The sequence below is a fragment of the Somniosus microcephalus genome, chromosome 21, assembly GCF_052327205.1.
Source record: "Somniosus microcephalus isolate GS21.2 chromosome 21, FLI_Smic_1.0, whole genome shotgun sequence".
NCBI lineage: Eukaryota > Metazoa > Chordata > Chondrichthyes > Squaliformes > Somniosidae > Somniosus > Somniosus microcephalus.
The window spans coordinates 6,999,084-7,012,834 of NC_141007.1; the positions used below are offsets into that span (position 1 = coordinate 6,999,084).

General features: G+C 49.7%; 1 protein-coding gene across 1 annotated transcript in view; it reads left to right on the plus strand.

Annotated features, from left to right (window-relative positions):
• slc38a12 (solute carrier family 38 member 12) overlaps positions 1-13,751 on the plus strand; it is a 303,056-nt gene that overhangs the window by 30,897 nt on the left and 258,408 nt on the right. The gene's annotated exons all lie outside the window — the stretch shown is intronic.

The window sequence follows — 13,751 nt, forward strand, 5'->3', positions numbered from 1 at the left end:
AATGAAGTACAACTAAGCAAAACCTTGACCTGGGATGTATATGGAGCCAATGTGTAACTGCCTCAATCTCTCGCTACATACTGAAGGTTTGGGCATGTGTCCTGTAACCTCTGTCTCTTATCGTGTTAAGTGTCAGATGGTAATGGAACTATTGACATTTACAGCACAGGGGGAGGCCATTCTGTTCATTGTGTCTGTCCTGGCTGTTTGTTAGATCCAAAATTAATCGATTACCCTGCTTTTTCTGTAGCCTTATGTTCTCCTTCAAATATTTATCTACTCATCCCTTTTAAAGATGCAATGGTCGCTGCTTCAGCCACTTCCAAGGCTCCAACAAGTCTCTGCATAATTTCTGCTACTCCCTCTACCCTTGATCATTTTAAATTGCTGGTTCCTTGTCATTGACTGCCATCCTCGGGGAATAGTCTTGCCCTAATCATAGAAACATAGAGGATAGGAGCAGGAGTAGGCCATTCGGCCCCTCGAGCCCGCTCCGCCATTCAATGAGATCATGGCTGATCATCCAAATTCAGTACCCTGTCCCTGCCTTCTCCCCATATCCCTTGATCCCTTTAGCCTTAAGAAATATATCTAACTCCTTCTAAAATATATTTAATGAATTGGCCTCAACTGCCTTTTGTGGTAGAGAATTCCACAGGTTCACCACTCTCTGGGTGAAGACATCCCTCCTCATCTCTGTCCTAAATGGCTTACCCCTTATCCTTAGACTGTGACCCCTAGTTCTGGACTCCCCGACCATCGGGAACATCTGTCCTGCATCTAGTCTGTCTAGTCCTGTTAGAATTTTATAAGTTTCAATGAGATCCCCTCTCATTCTTCTAAACTCCATCGACCCAATCTCTCCTCATACGTCATTCAACTCTAACAAACCCTTCATCATAATTGTAAAAACCTCCTGTTAACCTTCTCTGTTCCATTGCAAGTAGTCTTAATATCACCAGTCTGTCCTCAGAACCACAGTATCTTACCTCTGGTATCACCCTGGTGAATCCGAGGTATATACTCTTTAGAGCTTTAATGTCTTTCCTATAATGCATGCCCAAAATTGCGCACAGCCCTTTAACTGTGGCCTAACCATTACCTTGTACCAATTTATTACTCTGTCCTCTTGTATTCTCTGCCCCTAGTTGTAGAACCCAAAATCGTGTTTTTCTTTGACAATAGCAAAATACTGCGGATGCTGGAAATCTGATGAAGGGTCCCAGACCTGAAATGTTAACTCTGTTTCTGTCTCCACGGATGCTGCCTGGCCTGCTGAGTATTTCCAGCGTTTTCTGCTGTTATTTGTGTTTTTCTTTTGTAACCTCCTAATACATTTGCTCCCCCAGTTGTCTCTGCTCCTCCAAACTAGTCAGCATCTTTCTATTGAGTTTATACTCCCATTCCTTATTTTCCTCCCAAAATGCATCAACTTGCACTTTGCCACATTAAGTTGTATCTGCCCCCTGTCTGCCCACTCGCTCCACTGATCTGCCTGCCTGCTTACAGTACTCCTCGTTGTTTGCCAACCGCTCTACTTTTGTGCTGTTGCAAATGTAAATATTTTGCCTTTTCTGCAAGTCCAAATGATCTATCAATATTTACTCTCCGGCCTTCTGTGGTATAGACTGAGTGTTGGCTTCAGGTGAAGGAGGTGGGTTAGAGGGCGGGCGATAATTGGACCAGGGCATGTCGATGCAATTCAGTCGATGCATTGTAAAGTCATGTAGCCTGTCTTTTAATGTAATTCTTCTATTATAGGAAAACTTTAGGTAGGTAGAGTAGTAGAGCTGGAAACTAGGGGTTTATCTGCAGTGCAGTGTGAGGGCCTGGGCAGTGCAAAACAGCTGCTACAGCACCACCACTGGCAGGAGGTGCCATTACAGCATGACCAGTTTACAAACACAGTTTCCTTTAGTGTGGACATGGCAATTTTTCCCCATTATAAAATTTGTTGAGTGTGACAAAAGCACGACAATAGGAGATGAGGTTTTGTAGATAGGAAGTGCTTGCGGATGTAATGTTTACATTATTGTTTAGGTATTCTAATTTCGAACAAAAGTAGACCCATCACTAACCCCTGGAGTACACCACTTCAACCCTTCTCCAATCCAAGCAGCACCCATTTACCCAAGTTCTTTGACTTCTGTTCAGCAACCAAAGTTGTTCTATTCTGCTGCATTTCCTTTTATTCCATGCACCTGAATTTTTCTAACAAGCCTTCTGTGAGACACCTTATTGATTAATGCCGAAAAATCCATATAAACAACACCTTCAGCATTCCGTTGATGCAATTGGACACTTCTTCCAAAAACCCTAGAATTTCTTGTATATCAGTTGCCTTTAACAAGTTGTGCTGATTGTCCTTGATTTATCCAGTGCATTTCTCAATGCTCACTGACATTAAGCTGATCTTGAATTATTGTTTCTAGGAGTTCACGCACAACTGATAGACTAACTAGCCTGTAGTTACCCGGTTTATCCTTCTCTCCCTTCATTTCATATCTTTTACTGGACTATCTTGTAACTGGTTAGGGAAAGAAAGTGAAAAGCTCATCTTCTGCCTGGTATGGGGCTAACTTCCATCTGCATGCTGATGACACCCAGTTCTACCTCTCCACCACCCCCCTTGACTGCCTTTGAGTATTGGATGAACTGCAACTTCTTCCAGCTCCGCATTGGGAAGACTGAAGCCATTGTCTTCAGCCCCACTCCCTTGCCCCTCTACCAGATGCTTGCCCATCTCCTCCTCTTACCTTACCGGTATGCATTAAATTCAAATCCTTGCCTGCATCTTATGGCCTGCTTCCACTCTGTCTCTGTAACCTTTCTTCCAGCTCAGTATCTCTCTTCTACCCCATGTCCCCCCAGTCACACCATTGGTGACAGTTGGGTCCTACTTTCTGGAATTCCCTTTCTGAACCAATCTGCATCTCCACCTCCCTCGCCTCCTTTCAAAACCTACTCAAAACACATCTCTTCGACCAAACCTTTGGTCAATCCTCATAATCCCTCCCTTCTGGTCTCTGTGTCTAGTTTCCTTGTGCCTACCTGTGAAGTGTCTTTGACCGTTTTTAATGTTAAAGGTGCTGTAAAAGTGGTTGTTTGCCTTTGTGGCCAATCTTGTTGAAGCATTTCATTGCACTCAACAGTTGCTCTGCCACTTGCTGTCAATGTACCTTTTGATTATCGGGCAGAGTTTAGGATTCAAACTTCTTGCACATCTTTTAGCTAAAACTACCCAAATGCTTCTAAATGCATATAAACAATAACGGACAGGTGAAGACCCTCTGGTCCATCGAGCCTGTCGCACACAATTGTGATCCCTTGTGTATCACAATATACACTCTCCACCCCACCAGAAACCTTGTGATGATCTGGGAGAGGCAGAACAGATTTTTTAAAAACCCAGGCCAATTTTGGGGGAAATAAATCTGGGAAATTCCCCTCCGACCCATCTAGGTGATCGGGATTAGTTCAGGAGATCACTCGGGCCTTGAATTCCCTGCAGTACCCACCTTCTGTGCAAGGTGATCGTCGCCCCAGCCAGAAACAGGTCCAGCTCTCGCTTGAAGGAATTCAGCGAGTCCACGTCCGCCGCACGAGACGGCAGCCTATTCCACAGGTCCACTATTCTCTGGGGGAAAAGACCCATCTCCTGACGTCTAAAGTTTGTTTCCCATCTTTAGGAGGAGATGTGCATCATGTATTCTTTGCAAATGGTCATCAGTGATGGTTGGTTGCTATTTAGGAGATAGAGTTTCAGCTGAAGAAGGCTGCCCTCCTTTGGTTGATCATAACCTGTCTTTCTGATCATGTGCTCATTTTCTCTCTCGGGCTTGCATTTCGTTCTCTCGAGGCTTTCCCTCGTAGCTTACTCTAGTGCCCTTTCTGCTTTCTCCGCCCAGGCTTTGCAATTTTTTCTGATTTTTGTTTTCTTGTGCCCATTATATTTGATAATTGTGTCAGCGGTTTGTCCTCGTTAAGTTACTACAGGAAACTCTCGTTTAAATGGCACCTAATTATCCGGAATTCTCTTAATGACCGGCAAAATTCTGGAGTAGGTTTTGAGGCTTCCATATACTGTATATTTGTGGCTGTGTAACCGGGGTTTTTGTACCTTTTGCCATGTAATCATGGCTCCTGCACCTCTGGTTGTGTAACCTAGCTCCCGTACCTTGGGCCTGTGTGATCGGGGCTCCAGCACCTGTGCCTGGGTGATCGGGGCTCCCGTACCTTGGGCCTGGGTGATCGGGGCTCCAGCACCTGTGCCTGGGTGATCGGGGCTCCAGCACCTGTGCCTGTGTGATCAGGGCTCCAGCACCTGTGCCTGTGTGATCGGGGCTCCAGCACCTTGGGCCTGGGTGATCGGGGCTCCAGCACCTGTGCCTGTGTGATCGGGGCTCCAGCACCTGTGCCTGTGTGATCGGGGCTCCCGTACCTTGGGCTTGGGTGATCGGGACTCCAGCACCTGTGCCTGGGTGATCGGGGCTCCAGCACCTGTGCCTGTGTGATCGGGACTCCCGTACCTTGGGCCTGGGTGATCGGGGCTCCTGTACCTTGGGCTTGGGTGATCGGGGCTCCCGTACCTTGGGCCTGGGTGATCGGGGCTCCCGTACCTTGGGCCTGTGTGATCGGGGCTCCCGTACCTTGGGCCTGTGTGATCGGGGCTCCAGCACCTTGTGCCTGTGTGATCGGGGCTCCAGCACCTGTGCCTGGGTGATCGAGGCTCCAGCACCTGTGCCTGGGTGATCGGGGCTCCAGCACCTGTGCCTGTGTGATCGGGGCTCCAGCACCTGGCGCCTGGGTGATCGGGGCTCCAGCACCTGTGCCTGTGTGATCGGGGCTCCCGTACCTTGGGCCTGTGTGATCGGGGCTCCAGCACCTTGGGCCTGGGTGATCGGGGCTCCTGGGCCTGGGTGATCGGGGCTCCAGCACCTGTGCCTGGGTGATCGGGGCTCCAGCACCTGTGCCTGGGTGATCGAGGCTCCAGCACCTGTGCCTGGGTGATCGGGGCTCCAGCACCTGTGCCTGTGTGATCGGGGCTCCAGCACCTGGCGCCTGGGTGATCGGGGCTCCAGCACCTGTGCCTGTGTGATCGGGGCTCCCGTACCTTGGGCCTGTGTGATCGGGGCTCCAGCACCTTGGGCCTGGGTGATCGGGGCTCCAGCACCTGTGCCTGGGTGATCGGGGCTCCAGCACCTGTGCCTGGGTGATCGGGGCTCCCGTACCTTGGGCCTGTGATCGGGGCTCCAGCACCTGTGCCTGGGTGATCGGGGCTCCAGCACCTGTGCCTGGGTGATCGGGGCTCCAGCACCTGTGCCTGGGTGATCGGGGCTCCAGCACCTTGTGCCTGTGTGATCGGGGCTCCCGTACCTTGGGCCTGTGTGATCGGGGCTCCAGCACCTGTGCCTGGGTGATCGGGGCTCCCGTACCTTGGGCCTGTGATCGGGGCTCCAGCACCTGTGCCTGGGTGATCGGGGCTCCCGTACCTTGGGCCTGTGTGATCGGGGCTCCCGTACCTTGGGCCTGTGTGATCGGGGCTCCCGTACCTTGGGCCTGTGTGATCGGGGCTCCCGTACCTTGGGCCTGTGTGATCGGGGCTCCCGTACCTTGGGCCTGTGTGATCGGGGCTCCCGTACCTTGGGCCTGTGTGATCGGGGCTCCCTTACCTTGGGCCTGTGTGATCGGGGCTCCCGTACCTTGGGCCTGTGTGATCGGGGCTCCCGTACCTTGGGCCTGTGTGATCGGGGCTCCCGTACCTTGGGCCTGTGTGATCGGGGCTCCCGTACCTTGGGCCTGTGTGATCGGGGCTCCCGTACCTTGGGCCTGGGTGATCGGGACTCCAGCACCTGTGCCTGTGTGATCGGGGCTCCCGTACCTTGGGCCTGTGTGATCGGGGCTCCAGCACCTGTGCCTGGGTGATCGGGACTCCAGCACCTGTGCCTGGGTGATCGGGGCTCCCGTACCTTGGGCCTGTGTGATCGGGGCTCCAGCGCCTGTGCCTGGGTGATCGGGGCTCCAGCACCTGTGCCTGGGTGATCGGGGCTCCAGCGCCTGTGCCTGGGTGATCGGGGCTCCGGCGCCTGGGTGATCGGGGCTCCCGTACCTTGGGCCTGGGTGATCGGGGCTCCAGCACCTGTGCCTGGGTGATCGGGGCTCCAGCACCTGTGCCTGGGTGATCGGGGCTCCAGCACCTGTGCCTGGGTGATCGGGGCTCCCGTACCTTGGGCCTGTGTGATCGGGGCTCCAGCGCCTGTGCCTGGGTGATCGGGGCTCCAGCACCTGTGCCTGGGTGATCGGGGCTCCAGCGCCTGTGCCTGGGTGATCGGGGCTCTGGCGCCTGGGTGATCGGGGCTCCGGCGCCTGGGTGATCGGGGCTCCGGCGCCTGGGTGATCGGGGCTCCGGCGCCTGGGTGATCGGGGCTCTGGCGCCTGGGTGATCGGGGCTCTGGCGCCTGGGTGATCGGGGCTCCCGTACCTTGGGCCTGGGTGATCGGGGCTCCAGCACCTGTGCCTGGGTGATCGGGGCTCCAGCACCTGTGCCTGGGTGATCGGGGCTCCAGCACCTGTGCCTGGGTGATCGGGGCTCCCGTACCTTGGGCCTGTGTGATCGGGGCTCCAGCACCTGGGCCTGGGTGATCGGGGCTCCAGCACCTTGGGCCTGGGTGATCGGGGCTCCCGTACCTTGGGCCTGTGTGATCGGGGCTCCAGCACCTGGGCCTGGGTGATCGGGGCTCCAGCACCTGTGCCTGGGTGATCGGGGCTCCAGCACCTGTGCCTGGGTGATCGGGGCTCCCGTACCTTGGGCCTGGGTGATCGGGGCTCCAGCACCTGGGCCTGGGTGATCGGGGTTCTTGTACCTTCGGCCATTGTCACTCCATGTTCCCCCTTCGTTATCCGGAATTTTTAATCAACTGGCACCATCCCGGTCCCATCGGTGCTGGATACCAAAGAGTTTCCTGTAATCCTCTAAATTTTGAAAACTTCATTTGGGTCGCCGCAGAAAATTTTCTGATCGAATGAGAACGCACCAACTTCCTCAACCTTTCCCTTATTTTGTATTACCCAGTCAGTGGTCACCTTCAGGGAGGGATTTCCCACCCTTTTTTATAAATTGGCCTTTTTTTCTCTCCTTTTGACTCCAGGAGTTTGTGTGATTCTTTCCCTTGCATTGCGTTATGCAGCAAAACAGATGGGGTCTAACCAGTGCCTTGTACAGTGACCGATGATGAAGGAAGACAGATAATGCCCACCTACTCCACTGATCCCGTTCTATCCTGATCGTGCAATGCCTGCACGCCATTACTCCCATTTCCCCCACTCACCCAGCTACACAATCTCGAGTCCCCGAAACAACCATGGACCAGTTTAGGAAAAAGCTCTGGGCAATTCCTCTCTGACCCCCTAGAGGTGACCGAGCTCCAGGAGGCCACGGTGTCCCCCTGTATCCCACCTGCCTTCTATATGTAGACATGTTAACCACTCTCAGGAACGTATTCTGCTGTCTTGTGAATGTTCAGTGAATCCACACTCTCGGCACATGCAGGCAGCTTCTCCCAGAGGCGGTCGACTTTCTGCAACAGGAGTAGCTCCCAACATCTAACCTAGTTCTGTGCTTTTTGCAACACCTTCATGTCCCCTGGTCCTCTAACTCAGATAGCAGCATACTGCTGATCCTGATGACTGTCGGAGATGCTAAACAGGGTTAAAGCTCTGCACTTGAGGCATTAGCAGATTGAAAGGACCTTTGTCTCACCGGAGCAAGCTACAGATGCATATTTAATGCAGTGGCCATACCCAATCATAAATACACATTCTCCCCAGCTTCAATCCGCTAACATAACCATACTTAACTTTAATCTCGCACACAGTGACAAGTCATAAAGAATCTAATAAATGATTGAATGCGCCCATGTTAAAATCCAATTAAGGTGCTGTGAAAGCATCTACATTTTGTGTGAGTTGTAGAACGTCAGCAGCCTTACTGAGTTTTAATGCTATAAATGTTGGGTACATTTTGACTGTGAAGAATTACGGAAAGAATGATTGACAATATCTAGTGATCACTTCTTGCAGGCTGGGGCAGACTCTGTGTACAATTTACCCCCTAACAGCTAATACGAATATACGAGCATACGAATTAGGAGCAGGAGTAGGCCACTCGGGCCCTCGAGTCTGCTCCGCCATTCAATAAGATCATGGCTGATCCGATTACTCCACATTCCCGCCTACCCCCAATAATCTTTCACCCCCTTGCTTACCAAAAATCTATCTACCTCTGCCTTAAAAATATTCAAAGACTCTGCTTCCACCGCCCTCTGAGGAAGAGAGTTCCAAAGACTCACGACCCTCTGAGAAGAAATTTCTCCTCATCTCTGTCTTAAATGGGCGACCCCTTATTTTTAAACAGTGACCCCTGGTTCTAGATTCTCCCACAAGAGGAAACATCCTCTCCACATCCCCCCTGTCCAGACCCCTCAGGATCTTATATGTTTCAATCAAGTCACCTCTTACTCTTCTAAACTCCAGCGGATACAAGCCTAGCCTGTCCAACCTTTCCTCATAAGACAACCCGCACATTCCAGGTATTAGTCCAGTAAACCTTCTCTGAACTGCTTCCAACGCATTTACATCCTTCCTTAAATAAGGAGACCAATACTGTACACAGTGCTCCAGATGTGGTCTCACCAATGCCCCGTATAACTGAAGCATAACCTCCCTACTTTTGTATTCAATTCCCCTCACAATAAACAATAACATTCTATTAGCTTTCCTAACTACTTGCTGTACCTGCACAGTAACCTTTTGCGATTCATGCACTAGGACACCCAGATCCCTCTGCATATCGGAGCTCTGCAATCTCTCACCATTTAGATAATATGCTTTTTTTTATTCTTCCTGCCAAAATGGCCAATTTCACATTTTCCCACATTATACTCCATTTGCCAGATATTTGCTCACTCACTTAACCTATCGATATCCCTTTGTAGCCTCCTTTATGTCCTCATCACAATTTACTTTCCTACCTATCTTTGTGTCATCAGCAAATTTGGCAACTATACCTTCGGCCCCTTCATCCAAGTCATTTATATAAATTGTAAAAAGTTGAGGCCCCAGCACTGATCCCTGTGGCACACCACTCATTACATTTTGCCAACCAGAAAATGACCCATTTATGCCTACTCTCTGTTTCCTGTTAGCTAACCAATCTTCTATCCATGCCAATATATTACCGCCTACACCATGAGCTTTTATTTTCTGCAATAACCTTTGATGTGGCACCTTATCAAATGCCTTCTGGAAATCTAAGTACAGTACATCCACTGGTTCCCCTTTATCCACAGCACATGTTACTTCCTCAAAGAACTCCAATAAATTGGTTAAACATGATTTCCCTTTCACAAAACCATGTTGACTCTGCCTGATTACCGTGAACTTTTCTAAGTGTCCTGTTATAACGTCTTTAATAATAGCTTCTAACGGCTTCCCTAGGACAGATGTTAAGCTAACTGGCCTGTAGTTTCCTGCTTTCTGTCTCCCTTTTTGAATAAAGGAGTTACATTTGCTAATTTCCAATCTAATGGAACCTTCCCCGAATCCTAGGGAATTTTGGAAAATTAAAGCCAACGCATCAACTATCTCACTAGCCACTTCTTTTAAGACCCGAGGATGAAGTCCATCAGGACCCGGGGACTTGTCAGCCCGCAGCTCCAATAATTTGCTCCGTACCACTTCCCTGGTGATTGTAATTTTCTTGAGTTCCTCCCTCCCTCCCATTTCCTGACGCCCAGCTATTTCTGGGTTGTTACTTGTATCCTCTATAGTGAAGACTGATGCAAAATACCTGTTCAATTCAACTGCCATCTCCTTATTTTCTATTATTAATTCCCTAGACTCACTTTTTATAGGACCAATGCTCACTTTAACTCTTTTTAAAATATGTATAGAAACTCTTACTGTTTTTATATTTCTAGCTAGCTTTCTCTCGTACTCTAATTTTTCTCATTAATCTTTTAGTCATGCCTTGCTGTTTGTTTTTTTTATATTCTGTCCAATCTTCTGACCTGCCACCCATCTTTGTGCAATTATATGCTTTTTCTTTAAGTTTGATATTATCTTTAACTTTTTTAGTTAACCACAGATGGTGGGTCCTCCCCTTGGAATTTTTCTTTCTCGTTGGAATATATATATTCTGAAATATCCCCTTAAATGTCTGCCACTGCAACTCTATTGACCTATCCCCTAACCTAATTTGCCAGTTCACTTTAGCTAGCTCTGCTTTCATGCCCTCATAATTGCCCTTATTTAAGTTTAAAATACTAGTCTTGGACCCACTCTTCTCTCCCTTAAACTGGATGTAAAATTCAATCATATTATGATCGCTGCTACCTAGGGGCACCTTCACTATGAGGTCATTAATGAATCCAATCTCGTTGCACAATACTAGGTGTAGTATAGCCTGCTCTCTGATTGGCTCTAGAACGTGCTGTTGTAAGAAACTATCCCGAAAACATTCCATGAACTCATCTAGGCTACCTTTGCCCATCTGATTTTTCCAGACTCTATGCAGATTAAAATCCCCCATGATTATTGCCGTACCCTTCTGACAAGCTCCCATTATTTCTTCCTTTATACTCCATCCTACCATGTGGTTACTGTTAGGGGGCCTGTTCACTATTCCCACAAGTGACTTCTTGCCTTTATCATTTCTACCCAAACCGCTTCTACATCCCTCTCTATTGTGCTAATACCATCATTAATTAACAGAGCCACCCCTCCACCTTTTCCTAGCTTCCTGTCCTTCCTACCCTTCAATATTCAGGTCACAATCCATGTCATCCTGCAGCCATGTTTCTGTAATGGCTATCAGATCATATTTATTTATTCCTATTTGCGCTCTCAGTTCATCTGTTCTGTTTCGAATGCTACGTGCATTCAGATGCAGAGTCTTTAGTTTTGTCCTTTTATTATTTTTGTAACTTCTAGCCTTAACTGTTGATTTACTCTTAGATTTGTACTCTCTATCCCTTCCTGTCATGGTCTGTTTATCATTTCCCATATTAATACCTTTCTTGCCTTGTCTCCACTTTCTGAATTACCACATCTCCCCAAATTTGATCCCATGCCCCCACTATTTAGTTTAAAGCCCTCTCTACCGCCCTAGTTATAGGACTCGCCAGAACACTGGTCCCAGCACGGTTCAGGTGAAGACCGTCCCAACGATACAGATCCCATTTTCCCCAGTACTGGTGCCAGTGCCCCAGGAATCGAAACCCATTTCTCCCACACCAGTCTTTGAGCCACGCATTCATCTCGCTAATTTTATTTACCCTATGCCAATTTGCTCCTGGCTCAGGTAATAATGCAGACATTATTACCCTTGAGGTTCTGCTTTTTAATTTAGCCCCTAGCTGCTCATACTCTCTCAGCAGAACCTCTTTCCTAGTTCTACCTATGTCGTTGGTACCTATGTGGACCATGACCACTGGCTCTTCCCCCTCCCACTGCAAGTTCCTCTCCAGCCCAGAGCAGATGTCCTGAACCCTGGCAGGCAACACAGCCGTCTGGACTCTCGCTCTTTTAGCCTCTGTCTCTGCTTTTTTCTTATTCGTTCCGGGATGTGAGCGTCGCTGACAAAGCCAGCATTTATTGCCCATCCCTAATTGCCCTTGAGAAGGTGGTGGTGAGCCGCCGCCTTGAACTGTTGCAGTCCTTGTGGTGAATGTACTCCCATAGTGCTATTAGGGAGGGAGTTCCAGGATTTTGACCCAGTGGCGATGATATATTTCCATGGTGTGTGACTTGGAGGTAGTGGTGTTCCCATGCGCCTGCTACCCTTGTCCTTCTAGGTGGTAGAGGTTGCGGGTTTGGGACGTGCTGCCGAAGAAGCTTTGGCGAGTTGCTGCAGTGCATCTTGTACGCACTGCAGCCACGGTACGCCGGTGGTGGAGGGAGTGAATGTTTAAGGTGGTGGATGGGGTGCCAATCAAGCGGGCTGCTTTGTCCTGGATGGTGTCGAGCTTCTTGAGTCTTGTTGGAGCTGCACTCATCCAGGCAAGTGGAGAGTCTTCCATCACACTCCTGACTTGTGCCTTGTAAATGGTGGAAAGCCTTTGGGAGTCAGGTGGTGAGACACTAGCCGCAGAATACCCAGCCTCTGACCTGCTCTTGTATTTATGTGGCTGATGCAGTTAAGTTTCTGGTTAATGGTAACCCCTAGGATGTTGATGGTGGAGGATTTGGCCATGGTAATGCTGCTGAATGTCAAGGGGAGGTGGGTAGACACTCACTTGTTGCAGATAGTCATTGCCTGGCACTTGTGTTGTGTAAATGTTACTTGCCACTTAGCAGCCCAAGCCTGACTGTCGTCCAGGTCTTGCTGCATGCGGGCATGGACTGCTGCTTTTTCTGAGGAGTTGCGAATGGAATTGAACACTCTGCAATCATCAGCGAACATCCCCACTTCTGACCTTGTGGAGGGAAGGTCATTGATGAAGCAGCTGAAGATGGTTGGGCCTAGGACACTGCCCTGAGGAACTCCTGCAGTGATGTCCTGGGGCTGTGATGATTGACCTCCAACCAGCACAACCATCTACCTTTTGTGCTCGGTATGACTCCAGCCAGTGGAGGGTTTTCCCCCTGATTTCAATTGACTTCAGTTTTACTAGGGCTCCTTGATGCCACACTTGGTCAAATGCTGCCTTGATGTCAAGGGCAGTCACTCTCACCTCACCCCTGGAATTCAGCTCTTTTGTCCATGTTTGGACCAAGGCTGTAATGAGCTCTGGAACCGAGTGGCCCTGGCGGAACCCAAATGAGCATCAGTGAGCAGGTTATTGGTGAGTCAGTGGTGCTTGATAGCACTGTCGACAACACCTTCCATCACTTTGCTGATGATTGAGAGTTGACTGATGGGGCAGTAATTGGCCGGATTGGATTTGTCCTGCTTTTTGTGGAAAGGACATACCTGGGCAGTTTTCCACATTGTCAGGTAGATGCTCATGATGTAGCTGTACTGGAACAGCTTGGCTAGAGGCGCGGCTAGTTCTGGAGCACAAGTCTTCAGCATGATAGCTGGGATGTTGTTGGGGCCCATAGCCTTTGCTGTATCCAGTGCGCTCAGCCATTTCTTGATATCACCTGGAGTGAATCGAATTGACAAGACTGGCTTCTGCGATGGTGGGGACCTCGGGAGGAGGCCGATATGAATCATCCACTCGACACTTATGCCGAAAGTGGGTGCAAATGCTTCAGCCTTGTCTTTTGCACTCGCGTGCTGGGCTCCGCCATCAATGAGGATGGGGATATCATGGAGCCTCCTCCTCCCGTTGTTTAATTGTCCACCATTCATGACTGGATGTGGCAGGACTGCAGAGCTTTGCTCTGATTCCGTCGCTTAGCTCTGTCTATAGCGTGCTGCTTCTGCTGTTTAGCATGCATGTAGTCCTGTGTTGCAGCTTCCCCAGGTTGGCACCTCATTTTTAGGTGTGCCTGGTGCTGCTCCTGACATGCTCTTCTACACTCCTCATTGAGCCAGGGTTGGTCCCCTGGCTTGATGGTAATGGTAGAGTGAGGGATATGCCAGGCCATGGGGTTACAGATTATGGTGGAATACAATTCTGCTGCTGCTGATGGCCCACAGCGCCTCATGGATGCTCAGTTTTGAGCTGCAAGATCTGTTCGGAATCTATCCCATTTAGCACGGTGGTAGTGCCACACAACACGATGGAGGATGTCCTCCGTGGGAT